The 21,194-nt window shown below is 36.5% G+C and overlaps 1 protein-coding gene across 10 annotated transcripts in view; it reads right to left on the reverse strand.

Annotated features, from left to right (window-relative positions):
- Positions 1–21,194, reverse strand: part of ZRANB3 (zinc finger RANBP2-type containing 3) — a 362,989-nt gene that overhangs the window by 232,552 nt on the left and 109,243 nt on the right. The window lies entirely within an intron of this gene.

Here is a 21,194-nt window from a genome sequence, read left to right on the forward strand (position 1 = left end):
CCCTGGTGGTGCAGTGGTTGAGAGTCCGCCTGCCGATGCAGGGGACACGGGTTCGTGCCCCGGTCCGGGAAGATCCCACATGCCGCGGAGTGGCTAGGCCCGTGAGCCATGGCCACTGAGCCTGAGTGTCCGGAGCCTGTGCTCCGCAACGGGAGAGGCCACAACAGTGAGAGGCCCGCGTACCGCCAAAAAAAACCACTTAAGTGTTTATGCCAAAATCTGGTCATCAACTGTGACCTTATAACAAAGTCAGTCTATTAAAGTACTCTGACGTTTAGGTGGGGTGGGGGGTGGTGGAGGAGGGAGAGGAATAAGGAGAGGGAGCAACATGAATTAAACGCACATATTTAAGTGCAGAATGAAAGAAGAACTCTTCCAAAAGAAATAATGGTAAAACTCACACGTAAGGAAAAATGAAGAAGCAAAAAATGTAGAAGCCTAGGGTTGCATGATGTCTCATCCTATTTCTGCTGATGATAAGGTCGAGACTCAGAGTAAGTCACTTTTCCTAATATGTTTGGATTTTCAATCTGTAACAGTGTGGAGGCTATGTATTATATTACTCATTTCAAGGGAATAAGTGGGAAAATGTATAAGGAATAATTTATGTTTCCTGGGGAAAAACAATTTCACTCAATAAAAGAAAGAACAATCGCAATGTTTTGAACTACAGAACACAGAAAGGAAAACAATAAACACAGACTATAATATTTTAGAAGAATTTTGAGTTATACGTGTAATGCGGGCAGCAATCTGTCAAAATCTTCTGTGATGTTCATTGAAGGGTAGCAGAATATGCCACCCCAAAATATGCCTCTTTGGCATAAGGATTACTCTGTGCTATATTTTTGAAAAATAGCACACACAGGAAAAGCTTTGAAGATGAAGTAGAAGTTACCCTTTTGAAAGGAAAATTTATAAAAGAAAACTCTATTTTAAGGGCATCTCCCTCTCCATACCTGGAATAGAGGGATGACTCTTAAATTACAAGAAACTCTTACCAATGAAGAAGGCACTGACAAATCCACATAACAAATCTTACACTTGTTAACCATGCTTTTCCTGGAAACTTCCTATAAAACCCCTCCTCTACCCCTGGCCCCTACGTTATTTCCTTTGTGTTTAGCTGAACATGGTATTTAAGGTGGTGGCTTGGGCCATTTAAGGAATTTTACTCATGTTTCCTAGGTATCTCCCCTGTATACATGTTAATAAACTCCTGTTCGTTTTTCTCTTGCTAATCTGTATTTTATTACAGGGATTCTCAACCAAGAATTGAGAAGCGTAGAGGAAAAATTATTTTTCCTCCTCTACATTCATATTTAATCTTAAAATGGTCACAAGATAGTAAAAATGAGGTAACTATGATGTAACAAGTTCAGATGTGTATGTATTATCATTCAACCATTACTACTCCTAAGGTACAATTTGAATTAATAAAAGATCATGGGGCTTTCCTGTTGACATAGTGGTTAAGAATCCGCCTGCCAATGCAGGGGAAATGGGTTCAAGCCTGGTCCGGGAGAATCCCACATGCCACGGAGTAACTAAGCCCGTGAGTCACAACTACGGAGCCTGCGCTCTAGAGCCCGTGTGCCACAACTGTTGAAACCCACGCACCTAGAGGCCATGCTCCACAACAAGAGAAGCCACTGCAATGAGAAGCCCGCACACCACAACGAAGACTCGGGCCCCCTCACCGCAACTAGAGAAAGCCTGCACGCAGCGACAAAGACCCAATGCAGCCAAAAATTAATTAATTTTTTTAAAAAGTTCATGATAGAATAATACAGATTGATAATGCTCGATAGTTCAGAAGTAGATGTTCCATATATTTTTCATATCTTAAAAAATCTGTTTTGTAATATTAAAATCACATGAGAGGGCTTCCCTGGTGGCGCTGTGGTTGAGAGTCCGCCTGCCGATGTAGGGGACATGGGTTCGTGCCCTGCTCCGGGAAGATCCCACGTGCCGCGAAGCGGCTGGGCCCCGTGAGCCATGGCCGCTGAGCCTGCGCGTCTGGAGCCTGTGCTCCGCAACGGGAGAGGCCACAGCAGTGAGAGGCCCGCGTACCGCAAAAAAAAAAAAAAGAAAAAGAAAAAATCACGTAAGTGAACTCTAATAAGATTCTTTACATTTTCTCCATATGTATTATAGGATTAGTGCCTTGGCAATTTCTTGAAAATGAGAGCCCAAAACAACACAAAGAGCACAATTATAGATGCTTAGGGGAAAAAAAAGAAAGAAAAAAGGAAAAAAAGAAAACATGATCCAATCTTTTGGTAATGTTCTAGGTTCTTAAAATCTATTATACTTATGAATCATTTGGATATTAGTTAAAAATTCAGACTCTAAGGCACCAAATCCCCAAATCCTGACTTGAAAGAACTGGACTTTTAAAATAAGGACCCCTAAAGCAATTCTCATGGGGATGGCTCTCAGGCTGCATTTTGAGAATAACTACTCTAAAGATTAAACCTTAGAGAAAAATATCTCAGAGTGCTTTTGCCTAATTTTTTGCCATTTTCTCCCCAGGAGAAAAAAAAGAGAAAAACCAAACTTAACGTTTTCAGGATTTTATTCTTGAACTTCTTATTAATTGCTGGAGAACCTTGTTCCTTAACTGATTTTCAACTCCAATTCTAAGGCAGTATAAACACAGTGCTTTCTATTTCGCTATATAGTATACAGAATAACTTAAAAATATATATATATCTTTATTGGAGTATAATTGCTTTTAGAATAACTTTAACAAAAACAGAATTTGGCTTCTAACTTCATAATCTATTTAGATAAACTAACAATTTAATAGAAAAAGAATTTCAGAAGTTTAATAAAGGCTCTGGAAAGGATTCTAATTTGTGTATTAATTTGATTATCTGTTATTTCAGGTAAGCAAAGCACTATATTTAAGCCATTATAAACAAAACTGTTTAACAACTGGAGGAATAAATAACTTATATCACTAAAATTTCTAGTTGTAATGAACAGAGAAATCAAAAAGAGTGCATTTAAGGGAAGAAAAATGTATGAAAAATACAAAATTATCCATGTTGTATAATAATGCTATGAATATGCTGATCACAAAGGTAAACAAAGGAGTCTTTCAAAAGTATATGAAAACAAGTACTAAGAAACAAAAGAAAGACAGTGAACATTTGCACTTGGCAAATTGATTATTGCCAATAATGATCAGAGATCAACTCGACCAGAGATTTTATAAAAGAGAAAACAATTCTTTACTTGGATAGTGTAAATAATTACAGCATGGTGTTTTATATCCTTTTTTATGTGGTAACACTATAATTAATTTGAAGACAACATCAGAATAAAGAATAAAGAACCTCATGTTGAAATTCAGACAGTATATTAAAATAATATTTTCTTCATTTATATAATCGTGGTGGAAGTGAAGTAAATAAATAAGGTCACCACTTATTTCTGACAAGAAGAAAATTACTTTTGCTTTCAAAATAAGAAATCAAATGCAAATCAATCAAAAGATTCAGAGAAAAAATTTTACGAGGTTATTAGAATGTTTTCAGTTGAACTAGTACTTGTATTAATCTGTCATTCTTGTGTTGACACATAGCAATCACTTTAGAACCATTAGAAAGAAACTGAAATTTCAATCCAGTCATTTTTGAAAATGTAAATTAAGCAATGTCAGAGATTCACTACTCAAATTCAGAACTGAGACCCATTTAAAATGGGTCATATATTATAATAAAAAGGAAGTAAAAAGGAAGCCTTCATAAGGTAAGTTTTTTTTTTAAGAAAAGAATAATAAATGGTTACATAAAATGAAAAGCAAACAAGCAAGAAGAAAAAAAATGCTAATCACATCTTCTACCACTTGCCAAAATGCCACTATTGACTAAAAATAGAGCCCTACTGAGTTGGGTAGATAGCTGTCAAAGGTTAAAAAGTAAAGGATGATCATCAAAGACTGGGATTAGGCATTATTTGCTGAAAAGGAAACAAGAATGTGAATCCAATAAGGCTGCAAAATCAATTTGTCATTCTAAGGAAAAGACATGGAATGCTATCAAAAATAAAAATTGCTGTTTAAATTGGCTTAGGCAATAAAGAAACACTAGGACTATTAAGAAATAAGAAAGAGAAAACCAGGAATGTTTGTAAACATTAAATGCCTAAAAATTAATTTTTGTATGTTTAGAGAATATTTAAAGAGATGATTTTGGGGGCTAAAAATCAACCAACCCACATCAAGATAAAATTTCCTGGGTCCAAACTATAAAGTTTTTCCCTCTAGAGTGGAATTTGTATAGATTGTTTCTGTATTAGACAGAGTTACAGATAATTTCTCCTACAATGCAATGTCACATGAACCCCAGGGAAGTATTATATAGCAAAGTGAAATATATTTGGTTTCTAACATTTTTATTGGATAGGGATGTGCCTTGTTTTCCCAATATAACTAAATATATTGTAGAATAACTTCTGTGATCTTTCTCTTCCTTTGTCTTCTACTAGAACTAATAATGGCTCCAAATTTCTTAAATGAATCTATATACAGAATATGCTCAGAAGTGCACAGCCCGTCAATTATTATATAAGGAATTCAATTTTACTCCATAAAAAGAAATGAGATATGTCAAAATTATGATAATGGAATCATATGCTAGTCACAGTCCTCATTTATTAAATATTATCCATGTCAAAATAAAAAATTGATTCTGGTTTTTTTGGTTTTTTTTTTTTGCAGTACGCGGGCCTCCCACTGCTGTGGCCTCTCCCGTTGCGGAGCACAGGCTCCAGACGCGCAGGCTCAGCGGCCATGGCTCACGGGGCCCAGCCGCTCCGTGGCATGTGGGACCTTCCCGTACCTGGGCACGAACCCATATCCCCTGCAACGGCAGGCGGACTCCCAACCACTGCGCCACCAGGGAAGCCCCTGATTCTGGTTTTATGGAACCAGTTGACTAGAGAAAATGTATATATCTGAACTTCAGAAATTTTAGTGAAAATGTTATCTAAGAAAATTGTCTTATGACACAAATTCAAATTGGCTTTAGAATCAAAATAAATGTTACTTGCAAAGTGTTAATAAGTATAACAATAAATAATAAAAGTTGATTTATACGGAGAAGTTGCATATGTTAAGATCTAACCTGGGCTTGACTTGACTTTACGAAATGCTAGTGATGTTAAAAGTAGAGAAAACAGTTCATTAGATTCATTTGAACACTCTGTCATAAACTAATAAGGTAAAGAAAATTTAAAATACTATAAAAACGTTGGAATAAAAAAGTAATGGGGCTTCCCTGGTGGCGCAGTGGTTGAGAGTCCATCTGCCGATGCAGGGGACACGGGTTCGTGCCCCGGTCCGGGAAGATCCCACATGCCGCGGAGCGGCTGGGCCCGTGAGCCATGGCCGCTGAGCCTGCGCGTCCGGAGCCTGTGCTCCACAATGGGAGAGGCCACAACAGTGAGAGGCCCACGTACCGCAAAAAAAAAAAAAAAAAAAAAAGTTAAATTATGCTTTCAAATGTCATGGCAAAAAAAACTGAATGCCTCGCCGTTCTATAAACTTTTACTCTCTGGAAATATGTCATTTACTATAAAACAACAGGAAAATATTATCATTGTTAAAAAATATACTGTAGGCAGGAATTCCCTGGTGGTCCAGTGGTTAGGACTCGGTGCTTTCACTGCCATGGCCCGGGTTCGATCCCTGGTCGGGGAACTAAGATCCTGCAGGCCACGTGGCGTGGCCAAAAAAATAAATAAATAAAAATTTAAAAAATAATATATATATATGTATATATACAAATGTGTATATACATACAGTAGTTTAATTTTCTTTCTTTTGTTAATGCCTTAAGTTTATTTACAAACATATTTAGTATGTTGAGTTTGTTGAATTAAGAAAAATATATGCATAACATGAGAGTTGTGAGTTAAGTTTTACTTGGGGGAAAATGAAGACTGAAGTCCGGGAGACAGCGGTTCAGATAACTCTGAGAAACTGCTCCTGAAGAGGTGGGGGGAGGAGCCAGGATATATAGGAGTTTTGCAACAAAGAGCAAGTAACTGGGACGTCAAAAGACTATCTTAAATAAAGAAAACCAGATATCTCAAGTTAAGGAACTTAGCGCTTTTCTATGTATGGAAAGATCCAAGAGTCTGGGCTCACAGAAATCATCCCTTTGATGTGCACCTTAGCTATCTGGGACCTGTATTTTCACATCCTGAGTTTCCTCAGGGCTCACCGCAGGGAATGGCTGCAGTCTGATGGCTGCTAGATGGCAGGTATTCTTTTCAGCCCCGAGTTTCCTCGGGGCTCACCAGCTCACTTTGGAGGGCTGCAATCACTGGTGACTGTGACATCCTTTGTTTATTGATATGGCAGGAAATATTCCATTTATAAATATTCCATTCCATTTATAAATATTCCATTTATCACGTTCAAGAGTCAGATCTTTTTTCAAAGAGAGTGCACCTCTTAAAATACTCCTTTTCATATGTGTTTCATGGATTATTTTTTAAGCAGTTGGTGTCTTACTACAAAGAAAGCTTCAGCAAATCCAGATCCAAAGTACAAAGTGATCATAAGTAGTAACTTCTACTTGTTTTCCACTAGAATAGTAAATACTTCCCTGGACCCTCCTCATAGTGGCTCCTACGCACCACAGGGGCTGTGAACCTCCAGACAGTCTGTCCCAGCACAGCTCTGTCGGAAACTGTGAAAGGCACAAAGACTGAAGGTGGAAGAAATGGAGGCAGCACACCAAGCCTTCCTTTCCTCACGACCTTGTTCCCCTGTGTCTAGTTTAACTTTCTGAATTAACTTTATAGCTTGAGAGAAAGAAAATGTGATTAAAACTTGCAGAGAATGCCAAAGATTGACTCATTCTATTGGAAATTTTTGGATCACTTATGAATAAAGTTAGATAAAGGTTAAGAAAGATACATACTTCACATCACTGTAATATAGAAAAAGAAGACACTAAAGAATCGAGAAAAGCAGTTTTTAAACTTTTAAAAAGCAATGTAAGCCATTTTCAAATAAAACATTACACAGAAACTCAACATTTATCAAGGAGAAAAAGTGAGGCAGCTGTAGCTGAAGTAAAGCAGAAACTTCACAGCCTCATACCCTCGAGTCTCAACCTCAGTTCTGTGAAAATACAGCTCACAAACACCGGAAAGTCAATAAATTCGTCAATTTACCTTTTTTCAGTGCTGGCTTTATACTTACCTCTTCTGTAAGACTCACCTTAAATCTACCTCCTTTACAAAGCATTCTGACTTAATCAAGCTGGAATTAATGTTTCCTTCCACAAAAGTACCATGGAGGTTATATTGTAAACTTAATTTCCAATATTTCTAGTAGTCTACATTTTACATATATCATACAGAGACACACACTCCACAACCTTCATTTCCTGATTGAAAGCTTCTCAGATAGTGGACATGTTTCTTAATCTATATTCATAATAATTTTTCAAATAGAAGACCCTCAATAATATACAGGGGTAAAAGGTAGGTTAATCAATGGCTAAAGAAAAAAATGTTTAAAATGTTCTAATGTAAAGAAATAAGACTTGGATTGATACCAATCCCTAGCTGCTATCTATGAAAAGTCTGGAGCAGAATTGTTGTCCAATTCCCAGTGCAGATGTGGCCCCTTAGGGCTGTTCAAGTTCTGTGGAAACTTAAGTCCATTACTTTAAAAAAAAAAAAAAAAAAAAAAGAAGCAGATTATGGGGTGATAATTAATTTTAACCTCCCCTCCAGATTTTAAATAATTTCTATCCCATTAAGAACATTTCAGTTAATAAAAATTGGTGAGGCAGGAACGTTTGCAACATCCTCCTTACAATGTACTTGAAGTATTACTATATAATAAAAGTGCCTTAGGGTGACACAATGGCATTAGTGCTTTGTGCCTTTCAATGCTTATGTGAGTTATAAACATTATATTCCAGGAAAACGCTTTGTGTCTGACTCTATCTGGGTACGGTTTAACTCACCATTGCTGTCCCCTCTGCATTTCATTTTGAATCTTGTCCAAGACTATGGAGAGAACATTGCAATAGCCTGGCTGTGCAAAACAGCAGGAGCCCTGAGCAAAATTACATCATTCCCTAAAGAAATCAGGGTAAACTTCTTTAAAATTGAAAATGAAATCAGTTGCATTAGTATTATACATTTCAAGTGTTCAAGATAAAAACATTTCAAACTGAGGATGACCAGAAGGAAGCAAGACAACTCAATGCTAAACATTTGTTGTTTTTTAAGTTGATTTTCTTTTTCTCCTTCTTTTTGGCCATACCGCGCAGCATGTGGGATTAGTTCCCCGACCAGGGATCGAACAGGTGACCCCGGCATTGGAAGCACAGAGTCTTAACCACTAAACTGCCAAGGAAGCCCTATGCTAGACATTTTAATAGTTTTTTTAAAAAGACCCCTGGGCTTCCCTGGTGGCGCAGTGGTTGAGAATCTGCCTGATAATGCGGGGGACACGGGTTCGAGCCCTGGTCTGGGAGGATCCCACATGCCGTGGAGCAAATAGGCCCGTGAGCCACAACTACTGAGCCTGCACGTCTGGAGCCTGTGCTCGGCAACAAGAGAGGCCACGATAGTGAGAGGCCCGTGCACCGCGATGTACAGTGGCCCCCGCTTGCCACAACTAGAGAAAGCCCTCGCACAGAAACGAAGACCCAACACAGCAAAAATAAAAAAAAATTAAAAAAAAAAAAGACCCCAACCTCCAAATCCCACTTAGAGGAATCTTTTCTCCATTATCTCCATGCCACAAGAATAACTGGAGGTGGGTGGCAGTGGACATAATTTAAAGTACTGGTGACTATAGACAAGATGTCCCTTTTGTTCAGATAAAGAGATGCTTATCTGAGATGAGTCCAAAGGTCTCAAACCAACAACAACAATTAATGAGACAAAAGAAGTTCTCTCTCTTTTTCTCTCTTATTCATTCATTCAGAAGGCATTAACTGGAAATCTACTATTCCCTAGACACTGCTACGTAGATATGGCTTGAGTCCTAGGAGTTCCAATCTTTGGGAGAGAACCAGTAAAGTACACTAGAACATGATTCAAACTAAAGTAGAAGTGAGAGCACATAGGAACCAAGAGGCTCAAAGGCTGGTGATACAGACGGTGACACAGAGGAAGTGATATTTGAAGAGGGTTTTAAATGATGCTTTTGTTAGGTGAACTTGGGGAAAGATGGGGACACAAAAGGAAAGGAATTAATCAGAAAAAGAACAGCAAATATAGAGATAGCAAAGCTTAAAAAGTCATGGTGTTTGGGAACAGAATAGGGGAAAGGAATATCTGAGATATATTCCTCCTGTTCCTTACGTAAGTAATCTCATAAGAAAAGTATTATTACTCCCAAATGTATATAAAGAAACAAAGGCTCAGAGAGATTAACCTATCTAATATAACATTTATAATAAGTGGTAGATATTATAATAGGTAGGGAGATGGAAGTGTCACTAGAATTGATGCCAGAGAAGGGGAGAAGAGAATAGAAGACACAGGTAGCGACTATGATGTAGTGCTTTACTTTATAGGCAACAGGGGGAAATGGAGAATTTGAGGAATACAACTCTGGCAGCAGTAAAGAGTAGCTATTTTCATTTGATTCAGCTTTGGCCTTTGTAGAACAAAGGGAACACTTCCTAACTCATTCTACAAGGCCAGCTTTACCCTAACACCAAAAACAAAGATATTATTTTAAAAAACCCCAAAAACCTACAGATCAATACCTCTCAGGAACATAGATGTGAAAATCCTTAACAAAATATTAGCAAACCAAATCTAGGAATGTATAAAAAAGAATTATATACCATGGCCAAGTAGAATTTATCCTAGGTATGCAAGACTGGTTCACCAACACTTGAATGTGAATAAATGTAATCCATTACAACAATAGACTAAAGAATAAAAAAATCATATGACTTTATCAACTGATGCAGAAAAAGCAGCTGACAAAAACCAAATCCCAATCATGACAAAAGCTCTCAGAAAACTAGGAACCCAGGGGAATTTCCTCAATTTGATAAAGAGTTATCTACAAAATACCTACAGCTAACATCATACTTCATGGTGAGAAACTGGACACTTTGCTCCTAAGACTGAGAACAAGACAAGGACGTCTTGTCTCACCATTCCTACTCAACACTGTTTTAGAAGACCTAGCTAGTACAAAGACAAGAAAAGGAGACAAAAGGTATATAGATTGTAGATATGATATTATATATAGAAAATCCAGAAGACTCACCAAAAACTGTGAGGGCTAATCAACATACCCAGTAAAGTTGCAGAATACAAAATCAATATATAAAAATCTGTTGCATTTCTAGTCACTAGCAACAAACTATCAGAAAGAGAAATAAAGGGAAAAAACCCTGTAATTGCATCAAAAAGAATAAAATATCTTGGAATAAATTTAACCAAGGACGTGAAAGACCTGTACACTGAAAATTATTAGGACATTGATGAAAAAACAGAAGACATCAAAAAGAGGAAAGATATTTCATGCTCATGGAGTGGAAGAATTAATATTGTTAAACTGTCCATACTACCCAAAGCAATCTAAGATTCTATGCAATCCCTATCAAAATTAAAATGGCATTTTTCACAAAAATAAAACAATCATAAAATTTGTTTGAAACCACAAAAGACCCCAATAACCAAAGCAATCATGAGAAAAAAGAACAAAGCCGTGGCATCATGCTCCCTGATTTTGAACTATATTACAGAGTGATAGTAATCAAAACAGTATGGTATTTGCATAAAAACAGACATATTGATCAATGGAACAGAACAGAGCCAAAAATAAACTCATGACTATATGGTCAATTAATTTATAACAAAGGAACCAAGAATACACAGAGGGGAAAGGACAGGCCCTTCAGTAAATAGTGTTGGGAAAACTGGATGGTCACATGCAAAAGAAAGAATGAATTTTGATCCCTATTTTACACTACACACAAAAGTTAACCTAAAATGGATTAAAGACTGGAATGTAAGATCTGAAACCATAAAACTCCTAGAAGAAAACATAGGGGGTAAACTCCTTGACATCAGTCTTGGCTATGATTTGGAATTTGACACCAAAAGCTAAGGAAAAAAAAGCAAAAATAAACAAGTGGGATTATCTCAAACTAATAAAAAGCTCTGCACAGCAAATGAAATCATCAACAAAATGAGAAAACAACCTCTAGAATGGAAGAAAATATTTGCAAACCACATATCTAATAAGTTAATATCCAAAATATATAAGGAACTCCTACAACTCAACAGCAAAAAAAGACCCCACAAACAAAAACAAAAACCCAATTAAAAAATGGGCAAAAGACCAAATAGACATTTGTACAAAGAAGACATACAGATGACCAACAGGTACATGAAAAGATGCTCAACATCACTAATCATCAGAGAAATGCAAATCAAAACCACAATGAGATACCACCTTATACCTATTAGAATAGATATTATCAAAATAAGAAATAACAAGTGTTGATGAGGAGAAAAAGGAACCCTCCTGCACTGCTGGTGGGGAAAAAAATTGGTACAGCCACTGTGGTTGAAGGTTTCTCAAAAAATTAGAGATAGAACTACCACATGATCCAGCAATTTCAATTCTAGGTATTTATCCAAAGAAAATGAAAACACTAACTAAAAAAGATACATGTGCTCCCACGTTCACTGCAGCATTATTTACAATAGGCAAGACATGGAAGCAACCTGTGTCCATCTACAGATGAATGGATAAAGAATTTGTGAGATAAATATATATATATATATATATATATATATATATATATATATAAAAACACACACTCACACAGAATATTATTCAGCCAGTTGTGACAACATGGATGGACCTTACAGGCATTATACTAAGTGAAATAAGTCATACAAAGAAAGACAAGTACTGTATGATCTAATTTATTTGTGGAAACAAAACAAAACTGAGCTCATAGATACAGAAAACAGATGGGTGGTTGCCAGGGACTTCTCTGGTAGTCCACTGGTAGAAGAATCCGCCTTCCAATACAAGGGACGCGGGTTCGATCCCTGGTCGGGGAACTAAGATCCCATATGCCCGGGGGGCAACTAAGCCCACACGCCACAACTTTTGAGCTTGCACACCTCCAGGAGACAGCCCACGTGCTGCAAACTACAGAGCCCACGCACCCCGGAGCCTGCACGCCACAACTAGAGAGAAGCCCACGTACTGCAATGAAAGATCCCGCTTGCTGCAACTAAGACCTGACGCAGCCAAGAAAATAAATTAAAAAAAAAAAAAAAGATTGGTGGTTGTCAGAGGCAGGGGATTGAGGGTGGATGAAATAGGTGAAGAGGGTCTAAAGGTACAAACTTCAAGTCATAGAATAAATAAGTCATGGGGATGTAATGTACAGCTTGGTGGCTGTAATTAATAATAATGCACTGTATATCTGAAAGTTGCTAAAAGAGTAGATCTTAAAAGTTCTCATCACAAGAAAAATAATTTAGTAACTGTATGGTAACAGATGTTAACTAGACTTACTGTGGTGATCATTTTGCAATATATACAAATATCAAATCATTATGTTGTATACCTGAAACTACATATAATGTATGTCAATTATACCTCAGTACAAAAAAAAAGGAAAGAAAATTACCGATGAGAAAAAAAATCAAAGAATTTCTAAATAAACGGAGAGATAGTCTATGTTCATGGACTAAAGACTCACATCGTTAAAGTTTCTTCCCAACTTGGTCTATAGATCTATAGATTCTTCCCATCTTTACCTATAAATGCAATGCAATCCCAGTCAAAATCCCAGCAAGCTGTTTGTAGAGACTGAGAAACTGATTCTAAAATTTATATGGAAAGACTAAGGACCTAGAATAGCCAACACAGTACTAAAGAAGATGAACAAAGTTGGATGAATCACACCACACAATTTCAAGTATTATTATAAGGCTACAGTAATCAAGACAGTGTGGTACTGGTGAAAGAATAGATATAGATCATTGGGACATAAGAGAGAGCCTAGAAATAGACCCATACAAATGAAGTCAACTGATCTTTGACAAAGAAGAAAGCTAATTCAGTGTTGAAAGGATACTCTTTTCAACAAATGTTGGTGGAATAACTGCACATCCATATCTTTATACCCAAAATGGATCACAGACCGAAGTGTAAAGTGACACGATAAAACTTCTAGAAGACAACAAAAGAGAAAATCTAGGTGGCCTTGGGTGTAGCAATGAGGTAGAAGACCAAAAGGATAATCAATGAAAGAAAAAACTGATAAGCTGGACTTCATTAAAGGTAAAAACTTCTGCTCTGTGAAAGAAACTTTTAGAAGAGTAAAAAGACAAGTCACAGCATTGGAGAAAATATTTGTAAATCACATATCTGATAAAGGACTTGTACCTAAAATATACAAAGAACTCTTAAAACTCAACAACAAAAAGAAATAATCCAATAAAAAAATGGGCAAAAGAACTGAACAAAGACCTTGCCAAAGAAGGCTTAGAGATGGAAAATAAACAAATGAAAGGATGCTCAATATCATATGTTATTAGAGAACTGCAAATTAAAAAATAATGAAATATAACTATACCCAGTACAAAGGCTAAAATTAAAAAAAATTTTTTTTAAACTGACAATACCAACTGCTGGTAAGGATGCAGGGCAAGGGGAATTCTCATTCATTACTGGTGGGAATGCAAAATGATACACTTCTGAAGACAGTTTGACAGTTTCTGACAAAAGTGAACATAGTCTCACCATGTATTATGGGTTGAATTGTGTCTCCCCCCACCCCCTACCAAAAGATGTATTGAAGCCCTATTCCCTCAGTATTTCAGGATGTGACCTTATTTGGATATAGGGTTGTTGCAGATGTAATTGGTTAAGATGATGTCATACTACAGTAGGGTGAGCCCTTAATCCAATGTGATTGATATTTTTACAAGAGGAGAAGAGACATAGACAAAAGGAAAATGCCCCATGAAGATAGAGGCAGGGATTGAAGTGATACACCTACAAACCCAGGAATGCCAAACACTGCCGGCCATCACCTGAAGCCAGGAGAAAGGCATTAAACAGATTCTCCCTCAGAGCCCTCAGAAGGAACCAAACCTCCTGACACCTTGATTTCAGACTTCTAGCCTCTAGAACTGAGAGGATAAATTTCTGTTGTTTTAAGACACCAAGTTTGTGGTACTTTTTAATGGCAGCCCTAGGAAACTAACATAACAATCCAGCAACTGCACTCCTAGATAATTACTCGACTGAGTATACCCACACAAACACCTACATAATCCTCAAAACTGGAAGCAACAAATATGTCCCTTCATCTTGGTGAATGGAAAAACAAACTGTGGTACATCCATATAATGGAATTTTATTCAGTGATTAAAAGAGCTATCAAGCCACAAAAAGACGCAGCTGAAACTTAAATGCATAGGCTAGGTGAAAAAAGTCAGTCTGAAAAAGCTGCGAACTATATGCTGCCAATCATATGACATCTGGAAAAGGCAAAATGATAGAGTCATTAAACACATCTTTGGTTATTGGGGGTTTTGGTCTGAAGGGAATTAAATAAGTGAAGCACAGGGGATTGGGCAGTAAAACTATTCTACATGATACTGTAATGGTAATTACAAGACATTAAGCATTTGTGAAAATCCACAGAAATTTGCATTACAAAAAGTACATTTTGATGTATACAAATAATTAAAAAATAATTCAGGAGGTCAGAGGGTCCCATGATGGAATGTGAAGTGTGATACAATAATTTAAATGTATTATAGGTATATGAAACAACCTCACTGAATAGAGTAAAGGAATAAGGTCTGACTTAAAGTAATTCTGAAAATGAATGGAATCTGTAAAAATAAAGGTAAAAGGAACTGTACCTAAGCACTGTACTCTAGTTGATAATTTTCCTTCCTGTCGGGGTACAGGTTAATAATACTGAAACCACCACGCATGTATACTAGAAGTGCATAATTAATTAAATGAATGGCAGATGGTGGGAACTAGGATACTCAGTGATGGAGTAGGAGGATATAGTTAAGCAAGGGAAGAAGTTAGAATGACCCATGTGGTGATGGATTAGAACTGGAGACATCAACAGGAACTCATGTTTAGCTTAAATACAGATACAGATGGCTACATAGATAAATATTCATAAATATGTACATACACACGCATATGTAAGAACACATGCATTTATCTCCTTGCTCCGTCAGCTGAGAGGATCTAGAAGAAATGACACCCCGGTAAAAATGAGTACACCTAGCACCTAGATCTGGTTCTAATATCTTTCTCCAATAGAAAGAACCCGGGTATCCTGGAGAAATGCGTGATTCAAGTACTGGGGTAGGAAATATACAGGATAAGACTGGAGCATCTTGTAGTGCCAGAAAGTAAGAAAATGCTGAAAAGCCAAAGAAAACAAAACACAAAACCCCAAACAGAACAGCCTACAATGAAGGGGGCAATTCAAAGGGACACAGGAGTGAATTCAAAGAGCTCCCAATGGCCAAAGGTGGAACCATTTTAGCAACAAAATAAAGTGAATATCCGTGAGTCCTACTGATATGAATACAAGATAAAGTAAGTGAGTGAACAAATGAATTCTGAATAATTTATGTATTTATTTATTCTGCCTTTAAGGAAGTAGAGCATAAATCCCCATTTCTTAAGTATGGGCTGCATATAGTTACTTTCCTTCAAAAAATACAGTATGGGAAGGGACCAAAAAAAAAACAAACGCAGTAACTTTACAGGGGAAAAACCTGACAAACATTACATCAAACCAGGTGATCAAGATTAACATTAACAGTGATAAGTCATATTGATATTATGTACCTTTGGTATGACATGATGACAATGGCACTTAACCTCTGTGGTCTTCTTGCCCAAAACCCAGTACCTCAGTCTGATCATGAGAAAAACATCAGACAACATATCCCAATTAAGGGACATTTTACAAAATACTGAACCATTAACTCTCAAAACTGTAAACTTCTTCAAAAACAAGTAAAGTCTGAGAAATTGTCACAACCAAGAAAGGCTATTGGCTATCTGTCATGTCTATTTAAGACATGGCTACTAAATGTAATGTGTATACCGGATGGAATCCTGGAAAAGAAAAAGGACATCAGTGAAAATATGAGGAAATCTAAATGAAGTATGGTTTTTAGTTAACAACACTAGTATATGAATATTGGTTCATTAATTGAGACATTACTAATCTAAGTAACTAGTAACGGGGGACTGGCTTTGAGGCATATGAGAACTCTCTGTACTATGTTCACAATAATTCTATAAAACTAAACCTGTTCTAAAATTTAAAACTTATTTTTAAAAAAGGACATTCAAAAAATAGTAAAGCTGGCCTTAAAAATGAGGAAAGGAAGGAAGCAGTCAAATGATACTGATTTAGAGGAATATAGACCGTCTCAGCTGCACAAATGCCATCACCTATATCATTCAGCTTCATTCATTTGAGCACTATGTCTTGCAGATTCTTCTGTACTTAAGAATCCTGTTTCAAAACACAAAAAGTGGGCTTCCCTGGTGGCACAGTGGTTGAGAGTCCGCCTGCCGATGCAGGGGACACGGGTTTGTGCCCTGGTCCGGGAAGATCCCACATGCCGCGGAGCGGCTGGGCCCGTGAGCCATGGCCGCTGAGCCTGCGCGTACGGAGCCTGTGCTCCGCAACAGGAGAGGCCACAACAGTGAGAGGCCCGCGTACCGCAAAAAAAAAACACACACACACAAAAACACAGAAAGTCTAGTACCTGGAGACTTTGTATAGAATAGCAATAATGGACTTGGGTGCTGAATTATTTTAGGTTAGATATCAGCTCCTAGCATGTTCTAGCTGTATTTACTTAATATACCTGTGCCTCAGCTTTCTCGTCTGGAAAATGATGGTGGTAATAATAATCATAATACTCTGTTGGGTTGTCCTGGGATGAAATAAATTAATACATGTAAATCACTAAAACAGAACCCGGCACATGTGTGTTAATTAAGTATTAACTCTTTAATCAGTCCATTCATTCAACAGAAATGGACCACCAACAAAGAGGGGTTATGAATCAGAAAGAGTAAAAGCTCAGAGGGGAAAGTATTCAATTCAACTTGGGTCTGGTAAAGGGAAACAAGGATTTGTAGAAGCAAATGGAATAAAAATTATCACCTCAGCTCACTTTGTCAAACCAAGGTAGGCTTATATAAAAGGAAAACTAAAATTCTTCATGTCTAGTTTAATTTCTTTGTCCTCAAACCTATAAAGTTAATGTTGGCAGAGACTATATCACAATATCAATTTTAAGGTCTTCTGATAGAAATAATCTTCCCGAGGGGGTTCTTCAGCGTTTCCAGACACCTACAGATTTCTGCCTGCAGAGAAAATGACAAGGCTTTTCAAACTTCAGCCTACAGAAAAACTTCTGCGAGCACTCAACAGGTTCCACAGCCTCTCCCCTCCAAACTTCTCTTCTAGAGAAGCAACTTGACCAAAAGAAAAGCATCCATAATGACAACTCTATGGTCTCTGTTCCAAATATATATCTATTAATCCCAAAATAGCCACAAAGTAAGCCAAGCCAAGTAGCTTAGCCTTGACAAATGGTTTCCTTTTCTTTTGAAAAAGGAAGGAAAGCAATACTTTATTTGGTATACCATCCCCCAACTCCAAATGTTTTCTCAAGTAACAGGAAGGAAACTTAGGGAAAAGCTGGGGGTGGGGGCAGGGGCGCGGGACTTAAGTAGAGTACTAACAAAAAATGTCACATAAGAATCTTCTGACTTTGATAATAGATTCAATAGACAAGACAGAATCCATGTACTGACAGCATTTTGTCTATAAGGACACAATTATTAGGCTGTTCATATAAATCTAGGATGTGAATCCCATCTTCTTAAGTAAAAATGAACATGACAAAAATTTTCTAAATGCTCGGTTTCTGCAAAGAATAATAGCCTTTAGATACTTGACAAATAAGGTAGTAAGTATATAGGTTTGATATTTTCCTCATGTATATTGAATTAAATTACCTGTTTTGTGTTAATATGAAACTATTTTTCATATTTAAAATCTTTTTATGAATAAAAATTTTCAATAATTTTCAATAGAACAAGGACACAGTGGTTAAAAAATTATTAAAGAACAGTAAAGATAATAGTGCAACAGCCTCACTACAGACTGTGACCTAAATTCGGAATACAAATTCACAAGTTTCTGTATATTTACTACACGGTTCTTGAAACAACGCTTGACTACATTAAACCAAGAAGGGGGAAAAGGATTTAAAACAGTTTAAGCTAAGTTTGCAAAGTTAGTTTTATTAAAAGTTGTAGCTTTGTTGGTTATCTGAAATATAGTTTTATAATTGAAATACTCAATGATCACACAATTAGACAATTAAACAGAACTTGTCATCATTCCCATTTTAGGTTAATGACTACCTCATATACAGTAGATAGATTACCTAATTCCACGAAGATTGAATACATTAGAAAAAGACAATAGTAGAAAAATACTAGAAGAGAGGGGAGTTATTCCAGTGAAGGAAGTCATTTGCTTCTAAAGCTATGGAGGAAAGATCACAGCAGACAACTAAATTACACAATACTCTAAGTGGGTATTCAAGCATCTTAAAAAAAAAAAAAAGTAGGTTCAATAACAGAGATGTAATATTGCTCTCCTAAAGCTTTTAGCTATTTGATGAGTCAAATATTCATTATATCAAAAAATACATATTTTTTAAAATAAATTTATTAATTTATTTTTTTATTTTTGGCTGAGTTGGGTCTTTGTTGCTGTGCATGGGCTTTCTCTAGTTGCAGTGAGCGGGGGCTACTCTTCATTGTGGCGTGTAGGCTTCTCATTGGGTGGCTTCTCTTGTTGAGGAGCACGGGCTCTAGGCACGCAGGCTTCAGCAGTTGTGGCACATGGGCTCAGTAGTTGTGGCTCGTGGGCTCTAGAGCACAGGCTCAGTAGTTGTGGCACACGGGCTTTGTTGCTCCACAGCATGTGGGATCTTCCCGGACCAGGACTTGAACCTGTGTCCCCCGCATTGGCAGGTGGATTCTTAACCACTGTGCCACCAGGGAAGCCGTCAAAATATATTTTTTAATTTAAAAATCAAAACTTGGTTGACCTCCAAATTATAAACTGCATTTCCTCCTATGACTTCACTACCATTTTGTGATAAGAGCAAGAGAAGGAGAACAGTATTAGAAAATAAAATGAAGGTCAAACCAGAGTTCATGTAATTTACATATATACAAGTTTCCTTCTACTTCAAGACTTTTAATTTACTCACTTTCATCCACACTAACTCAGTAAGATTCCACAGAAATGGCATTTCAACTCAACCAAAAACAGAGGATATTAGTGCTGTTGAGCTGTGATCTTAGAATTGTACATCATTACGTTACTTCTGTGGCCTGTTTTTTGTACTTATGTGTAAAATTGAGGATTTTTCCTTAATTAACCTTATTGATAGGATTTGACATAATAAACCTCGGAAAGTCAAATAGTTGTAAAAGAATGAGAGTCTTTAAAATGCTGGTGAAAAAAAGGAGATATGAGGGACACAAAGTGGAATCTTCTTTTAAGTACTGAGAAAATATTAAATGGTTCTTTTAAATTTATTAAGTAAAAAAATAAGAATGGTTTTGAAAGACAAGCACAAATCACTCAACATGTGACAAATGTAACTGTAAATAATAGGAGATGAAAAGTGATTGGTATAAAGAAAAACTCTTGTTGGCTAAAAGGTTCATCATGAACTCATCATGCACAATCCTTAGTCTAATGTCAATTGAGGAGAAGACAGGAGTTTGTTGGAGAATATAAAAGTTAAGAAGAGTTAAGGTGCTGATCAAATTCAATCCATGAATGATTCTGCACATTTAAGGCCTATTCAAATCTCTACAACATCAAATTGAAGAACAAGGTAGCAATGCAATGTCATAGCCACTAAGATGTTCCCCATGAATTGCTTGGGGAAATTATCAAGATAATGTTACACATTATGGTATATTTCCCGTGGACATAAAACTGGTCTGTTTAAAAAAAATTATTGATACACACATCCATACATATATCACACACACATTTTATACATATTATATAAAATGGTTATGCCTAGTTTGGAGGTTGGAGGATGAATTTATATTCCTATTTGGTGAAAACATATTCAGGGATTAAAAACATAAGCTTCTTCTAGTCATTTTGGACTCTCAAATTTATAAATTTATGAAGATTCTTTTGGAATGCATCCTGTTCCAAAATAGAAATTTCTACTGTTTTCCAAATGTCTATGTCCTGTCTCTTTAATTACACTGTTGAAGTTTTTCACAGGCAATGACTGTTTCTAACTATAACATCTAGTCTAAACAAATGCCTATAGAATGAAGAGTTCAAACTAAAAACTTCAGTAATTATAAATCAGCATGAACTAAGAAACCCTATATGAACCTTCTGCTTGGCAATCATGTGCATATATACTCTTATTCATTTTTTTCCTGAAGAAGAGAGAGTGGAGATAAGCCACTGGTGAGTCTACATGTAACTAAAACTAAAAGACAGTTAATTGCGAGAATCTTTTATGGTTTCACTTATATTTTTAAAAAATTCAGTATCCATTTTCCTCACCTCTATTATATTTTTAAATGTATATGTTTTGCTGTTATCCTTAAAGACATCATGAAAACAGCAACACATTTTCCAAAATGATATTAAAAATTAGAACTTTATTGATCTACATCATTCTGAGAATGTATGTAAAGAGTATTGTAGTTTATGTAGCAAGAACTTCCATTTCAGTGAAAAAACCTGAATATGAATGTATACGAGTACATGCCCCTTAAAGGTATCAAATTGTTTAGTAATAGTAAAATGCCATTTTAACATTATGCTTCACACTCATACAAAACAATCAACAATAACCTTTAGAGCCAAATCTTAAAAGTTCAGCTTCTAAGCAAGCAACATTATGACAAGTAGAAAAGAGTTCAGTTTCATTTGGGGCTGCATTCATGCTTCTGAGGCCAAAAATATAGAATTTTGAATCACTAATGTTAACACTAACATGTTCCAAATGCATGCCTTGCGCATGGGCACTTGCACACGCATGTGCACACGCACACTCTCTCTTTCTCATTC

Source organism: Stenella coeruleoalba, assembly GCF_951394435.1.
Source record: "Stenella coeruleoalba genome assembly, chromosome: 6".
NCBI lineage: Eukaryota > Metazoa > Chordata > Mammalia > Artiodactyla > Delphinidae > Stenella > Stenella coeruleoalba.